The sequence below is a fragment of the Adiantum capillus-veneris genome, chromosome 5 (assembly GCF_014529385.1).
Source record: "Adiantum capillus-veneris isolate H3 chromosome 5, ASM1452938v2, whole genome shotgun sequence".
Lineage (NCBI taxonomy): Eukaryota > Viridiplantae > Streptophyta > Polypodiopsida > Polypodiales > Pteridaceae > Adiantum > Adiantum capillus-veneris.
The window spans coordinates 45,000,628-45,007,044 of NC_140935.1; the positions used below are offsets into that span (position 1 = coordinate 45,000,628).

General features: G+C 42.5%; 1 pseudogene; it reads right to left on the reverse strand.

Annotated features, from left to right (window-relative positions):
* Positions 1-2,950: 2,950 nt before the first annotated feature.
* Positions 2,951-4,759, reverse strand: LOC147457229 (uncharacterized; annotated as a pseudogene).
* Between the last annotated feature and the right edge of the window lie 1,658 nt (positions 4,760-6,417).

A 6,417-nucleotide genomic window follows, 5' to 3' on the forward strand; every position in this document is an offset into this window, starting at 1 on the left:
GTCTAGCTCATCTTTCCCTTGATGACACCATGGCTACCATGCCTACCCCAGTGATGGGCATGCCAAGAAACATGCCATGGACCTCTTTTGTTAGTAAAGCACCGCTACATGGTAGCTCAATGCCTGCAACAATACCTACAAGTGTGTACCAATCATATATACCTATGGGTCCTCGTACTCATGTAGCTCCTACCCCTCCCATTGTTTCAAAAACTTATGCTCCACAACCACAACACCCAAGCTCTTATTTGAATGGGACCATACCGGCTAGCATTAGCATGTCACATTTGACGCATGCTATGCCTAGGGTCACACATATGAACTTTGGACCGCCACATGGCACAACACCGTACGAAACTTGGAACCCAAGGGCTTCCCATGCGCCAAGCCTAATGCCAATACCTACTCCACATGTAGGCTCTAAAGCACCTTTGCCCACGGTACGTGCTCACTTAGGTGACTTGGCAACATTTGCTCAAGCTATCGGTGGATCTATTACTGAGAATATGTGTAACACGCCTGATAGAGAGCCTAGAAGTAAGGTAGTACAAATAGCCAAGCTCACACAAAAATTTAGTGGAGACGGGGATGTGAGAAAGCATATCAAAGTGTTTGAACAAATATGCGATTCTCTAGGAGAGCACTCACCTGCATAAGAGTAATGCTTAAAGCCTAACCTTAAGTGGGAAGGTTGGGATTGGTATAGAACCCTAAGGGTGGAAGAAAAAACAATTTACCCTACTCTTAGGAGATTGTCCTTAAAAGAATACATACGAGAGGGAGTACTTTGAGGTGTAGCATCTCAGCTCCAGAAAGCCCAACGAGAGGAAGGAGAGTCGATGAGAGAATTTATTAGTCGCTTGAAGCATTTGAATTCTCGTTGTAATCCAAATGAGCGCTTCAATAATAATCAACTGCTTGATAGATTCATTAGGAGATTATGACATGAGGATATCTACAATGGCCTAGTCATTAGAGGTATCACAGCTTGGGAAGCAGCCATCACCAATGCAATCCAATTGGAGGATAATTTAATGAAGTTGAGCCTAAATCTACTAGCTTGCAAGCATCAGGGCATCAGCCAATGACCCTAAGCCTATTGCTAAGGAGCCAAAGATATCCGAGATGACTTTAGCAGATCTCACCAAGGCCATTCAAGAGAGTCTTAAATACAATCATGCTCCACAAAACAATCATATGTATCCAAGAAGGGAGCAACAATGGTGCTCAATATGCTACGGTTCGTATAGTACCAGTGAATGCCCTACTTTTAGAGTAAAATTCAATAGGAATTGAAATGCCTATGGGAGGTATGGTCATCAAGCTAAGGATTGCATAGTATTTAAGTGCGTGATGGCCAATAGACCAACCTTAGCATGGACAGACACACCTCGAGTGCCTGCATTGATGTCGACCCCACCTCTTGAGCAAACGTCACAACACATGGTCCCTAGGGCCCAAAATGTTGTTCAAACAACACCCTTACCACCTCTAGTGCTAAGACCATAGCCACCACATCCGAGAATCACTTCTGTGAATCAAGTGGGTTCTGAGTCATCTATTGCTTGTTTGGAAGGCTGTGAGGAAGATATAGACCCTTATATTGCCTATGGGATTGATGCACTAGAAGAAAGTCCACAATACTACATGGAGGACTATTGGGGACAAGTCAAACCTGTCTATCAAGTAGCTGCTCTTGCTGAAAGAGGCCAAAATATCAATTACACTGCCAAGAGACCACCTCTTCAATGCTATGAGTGTGGAGGTCCACATTGTGTATCCGAGTGTCCTGTTAGGCTACAAAAGAATGCTATACTAATGCAAACCAATCAAAAGAGCACATCTACAATGCCGATACTCATGTGTAACCGATGTGGCATAGATCATTTGATTGCCCAATGTTTGAATAATCCAAACGCACTGAAGATCATGCCATTAAACTTGACTGAAGTTATCGAGGAGCCATCACAAGGTACACATGTGGTACCAGTAAACGTACTCACATGATCGATGCTCCAAAAACAAAATTATATTCTTGAGGAAAGAGGCACGGCATCAATTTCCCAATCTCAGAAGAAGAAAAAAACACGAAGGAAGAGATGGCAAAAAGCAGTGAAGTCAAACCCCACTTGAAAGACCAATAGGGATTGGTGATGTCCCCGTTTATATGTACGACGCTGAAGAGGATTTTGATTCAGGTGAAACCATGGAGACCAAAACGACCACTAGGAAAGAAACCAACAAGGAAGATCGTCATAAGCCACAATGGCTAGGACCCAAGAAGAAGATAGGAACTTACCCAAACCCTACAGAGGAGATCGAGTGAGTCAAGCAATTAAGGATCTTGGTAAAAGATACCCAAATGGATCTAGAGCCAGCACCTAGGCAAATCTAGACCCTAGCCATATCTAGCATCATCCAAGAAGAAAGTGACTTAAATGGGAGTGTGCTCAGAGCCTGTGCCTTTTTTGCATTGCTATGAGCCTGCTTAGAGGGAGAAACGGCCATGGATCCCACGGTTGGGGAGCTTAACGCAATCAGGTCAGTGCTCAAAAGAAACCTAGATGGTCCCAAGCCCATCAAATTCGATTCAATGCGAGTCTCCAAGCCCATCAAATTTGATTCAGCGCTCGCAATAAACCTTGTTTGTTTTCTTGCTGTAGTAATATATATTTTGGCAAGCTGGACAATTAAACCACCACTTTGTGATGACTATGGCGACCACAACTCTGAACAAAGGGCACCCTCCATATATACATATATAAGAGCTATATGCTCCCTTTTATTGTCAAACGCTGCCATTGATGAGGGTGTATTTGTGAGCTTCCTTAGCTCATCTTACACAACACCAAGCTCTATTGCATGTTTCCTAGAACATCGATCCACCGTTTCCTGCTCTCAATGCCTATTCATAGACAATCATCACTATATACCCTCGATCAGCTTTGAATTACAAGCTTTCTTCCCCTGGATGTATGAAATGATAGTGGTGGTAATGATGATGATGATGGTGATGCACAATCCCTTTGCTTGAGTGCTTCTTAGCACTGCTGCAGATGAGCATGTAATCACTTGATGCAAAAATCCGGTGCTCTCGGCACGACGATGATGATTTTGAGTGGTTGTGCACAAACTGCATTGGCGGTGATGGTAAGCTTTGGTAACCTCCAGTGGGTGAAGTTTCACCACCGACAATGATGTCAGGAGGAGCTGGGGAGGAGTGATGCATTTTGAATGAGAAAAGCTGGTGTAGGTGGTAGGATGTGGATTTGCTTATGTGCATGTACATGTGCATCACAAGAGGAAGATGCCTCTACATTGTCATCAGTGCTGTGAGAAGCGACATGGTGCGTGTATGTAGAAGAGAGGGAGTGTGTTAAGTGTGCAGTTTGATGAAATGCATTAGAGAGAGAGTGAGGGAGGTGCGGGAGATGGTGTAGAGCATTGGATAGGCTGTGAGGCAGATGATGAAGAAAATGAGAGAATTTATGGGGCAAGTGAGGCAAATGATGCATAGCATTGGGGTAAGCGTGTCATTAGCAAGCTTGGCCGCCGACGGCGGCGACTGCATTGTGGCACACACTTTGTGTTGCAATCGATATTGTTATAGTAGCTAGTGCTTAAAGTTTTTAATAGTACTGTAGAAATAATCATCATTGTCACATAGCATTTCGCTATTGCAATCGCATGCAAGTGACCAGTTTGAGGTGTGAGGTGACCATTGAAGCAGGTCATGGAGAGTATGCTTGTTGTGCAATGGGGCCACTGCCAATGCAGCACCGCGACCTTTAGAAACCTGCATCTCTTTTGCGTTGTCTTTAGCTGTGGACATGCTCTTTCTACTATCCAAGGCCACCTTATAATTAGACACATTTCCTGCCTTGGGAGTAGTGTTTTTTGCTAATATGCTCAAGATCCAGTACCTTTTTCACTTGATCAATTTGGAAATATTCCTTTAGCTCCTGCTGATCATCATGAGCAACTAATTCTAATAGACCATCAACATGAGCTTCCTTTAAATCATGATCAAGATTAGCTTCCCTAACATTAGAAACAACAACCTCCTCTACCCCTAGATCATGATCGAGAGCATCCTGTCGTTTGACGTAATGTCCACCTTCATTATGCGGTAGTGGCTTGAGCTTCCTCAGCATTGCCTGCAGCTCAAAAGAGTAAAAAAGAGAGCTCTTGTGACTTCCTGCTAATGATTCCAAAGAGACTACCCAACCAGAGATTGTGATGCAGCGAAGGATCATCTGCCACCACCGTGGCACATGTAGAAAAGGCAGTGGTGGATGCGAGGAGGATGCCGAAGGTAGATTAGATGATGATGTGGAATTCAATATGTGATCAGCATGTGCTGCATCAAGTAAGTGTGGGGTGTCATGATATGAACCACACATGAGCTAATGATTTTCTTCATTAGAAAATGAAGATTGTGGAAAAGCAACAACAGAGAGCCGACACATCGCCATCGACTCACCACTGCAAGTTTGTCTGCTTCCTGCTGGAAGTGCAAAGGTGGAAGACATCTAGCCTTGCTAGCTTTGTGCTCCACATGAGCCATTCCATTACTAATCTCTTGATTGTCACATCCTCTACTATTTCCAGTTGTGCTTATTGTCTGCATATACTTTCCCTTCACCATGAGAGCAGTGTTGCTGCTAGCTTGTATGCAGAGCGAGCTGCCACTGGTATGATCACTCCGCAACACACATTCTGCTACTTTGTGACCACCCTTGACATTGCCACTTCCCATTCCTTTGTCCTATTGTAGGCCACCGTGATTCTTCACCTTGTTATTTCACATTTCATTTCACTGTCTCACATTGGTTGACTTTTCTTGCATTCTATAATTTAATTCTAATAAATATTTGGAAAAGTCCCTTTTATTAAGCGGCCAACGTCCTCACAAACAAGCAAACTGGATATACTATGAAAAAATTAAAATTTGCATGATTGTTTCAAACTATTTTTTCACATATTTCATCGGTTTTCTTCCCTTTATCATGGTTTGCAACCGGTTAGTCTTGAATTTCAATTGGCTCAAGGTTATGCTGAGGCATTCCTTTCCCAAACACTAAATTTTCAGTTGAACTTAACCTAATGATTTTATCACTTTCTTATAGTTTTAGAAAGCCACCATGACCCTTTCACTTGTTAAATACTAAGGGTCACTTGTTAAATACTAGAGCCTTTTCATTTCCCTTCCCAATGGAAAGACCTTACCTTTTACTTTTCAATTTCCATGTCAAGCCTTTTCATTTTCCTTAGTGAATTGATTTAATTTTCTCTAAGAGTCTTCACTTCACTGGAAAGTGTTATGGAGCCTGATTTACCCCCTGTAATTTTTTGTATTAAAAACACACATTTGTAAGGCCCCTGTTATAAGAAGAAGCCATCGTGCGTGAAGAAAAATCACTCGCCGAAAATAAAAATCACCTGTCAAAAACCAAAATTTTCATGTCTATCGGAATATTTCTTTTTCGCCGGAATAATATGGCCGGACGACGGTCGAAAAGTGGTCGGAAAAAGATCGGTCAGTTGGCCGGTAGTCAATGGCCAGTTGCCGGTGGTCGGAAGTCAATGGTTGATGTCCAAATTCAATGGCCGGTGGCCGAATTCAAAAGTGGACTTGTTTTCTCAAGGGCGGCCACACATGGGCGGATTGGAGGGTCTGATTTGGACTTATCTACACAAGGGTGGCTACACATGGCTGCCTCTCATGAGAGAGGGCAACCCTTTTGGCCTATAAAAGGAGACCATTTCTACACACATTTCATAGTGTGAAGTTGATGCAACAAGGTGGGTGTGAGGTGGTGAGAGTGAAGCAAGGCGGGAGCTCTATTAAGGGTATAATCCCTTTGTAACCTACTTCTTGTTTGAAGTACTAAAGCCATTAAGTGGTTGCTTTCCCGTGGATATAGCCCACACTAGGTGAACCATGTATATCGTGTGTTCTCTCTCTCTCTCTCTCTCTCTCTCTCTCTCTCTCTCTCTACTCTATTATCTCTTGTGTGTGAAACTTATCTCTCTCCATTCTACTCAATTATCTACTTAGCTACGTCATATTTCCTAACAGAAAGGACTTACCTTTGACTTTTCAATTGCCATGTCAAGCCTTTTCATTTCCCTTAGTGAATTGATTTAATTTTCTCTCAGGGTCTTCAGTTCACTCGTTTTGAAAGGATTTTTATTTTTCTCAAATTAGGAGACCTAATTGTTTATTTTTTTTGTTAGAATCGCTGTGATAAAAACCTTAATTTTTTACACTAGATCTCTAATGATGTATAGACTATTTCTCAAGATCCAACTATCATTTGACCGTTTACGACCTGTAGAATGCGACGATGTGAAAAAGTAGAATCTTTAATGGTTCATTTTGTTTAGATCTAGCTCGAAAAGAAGCAAAGACTG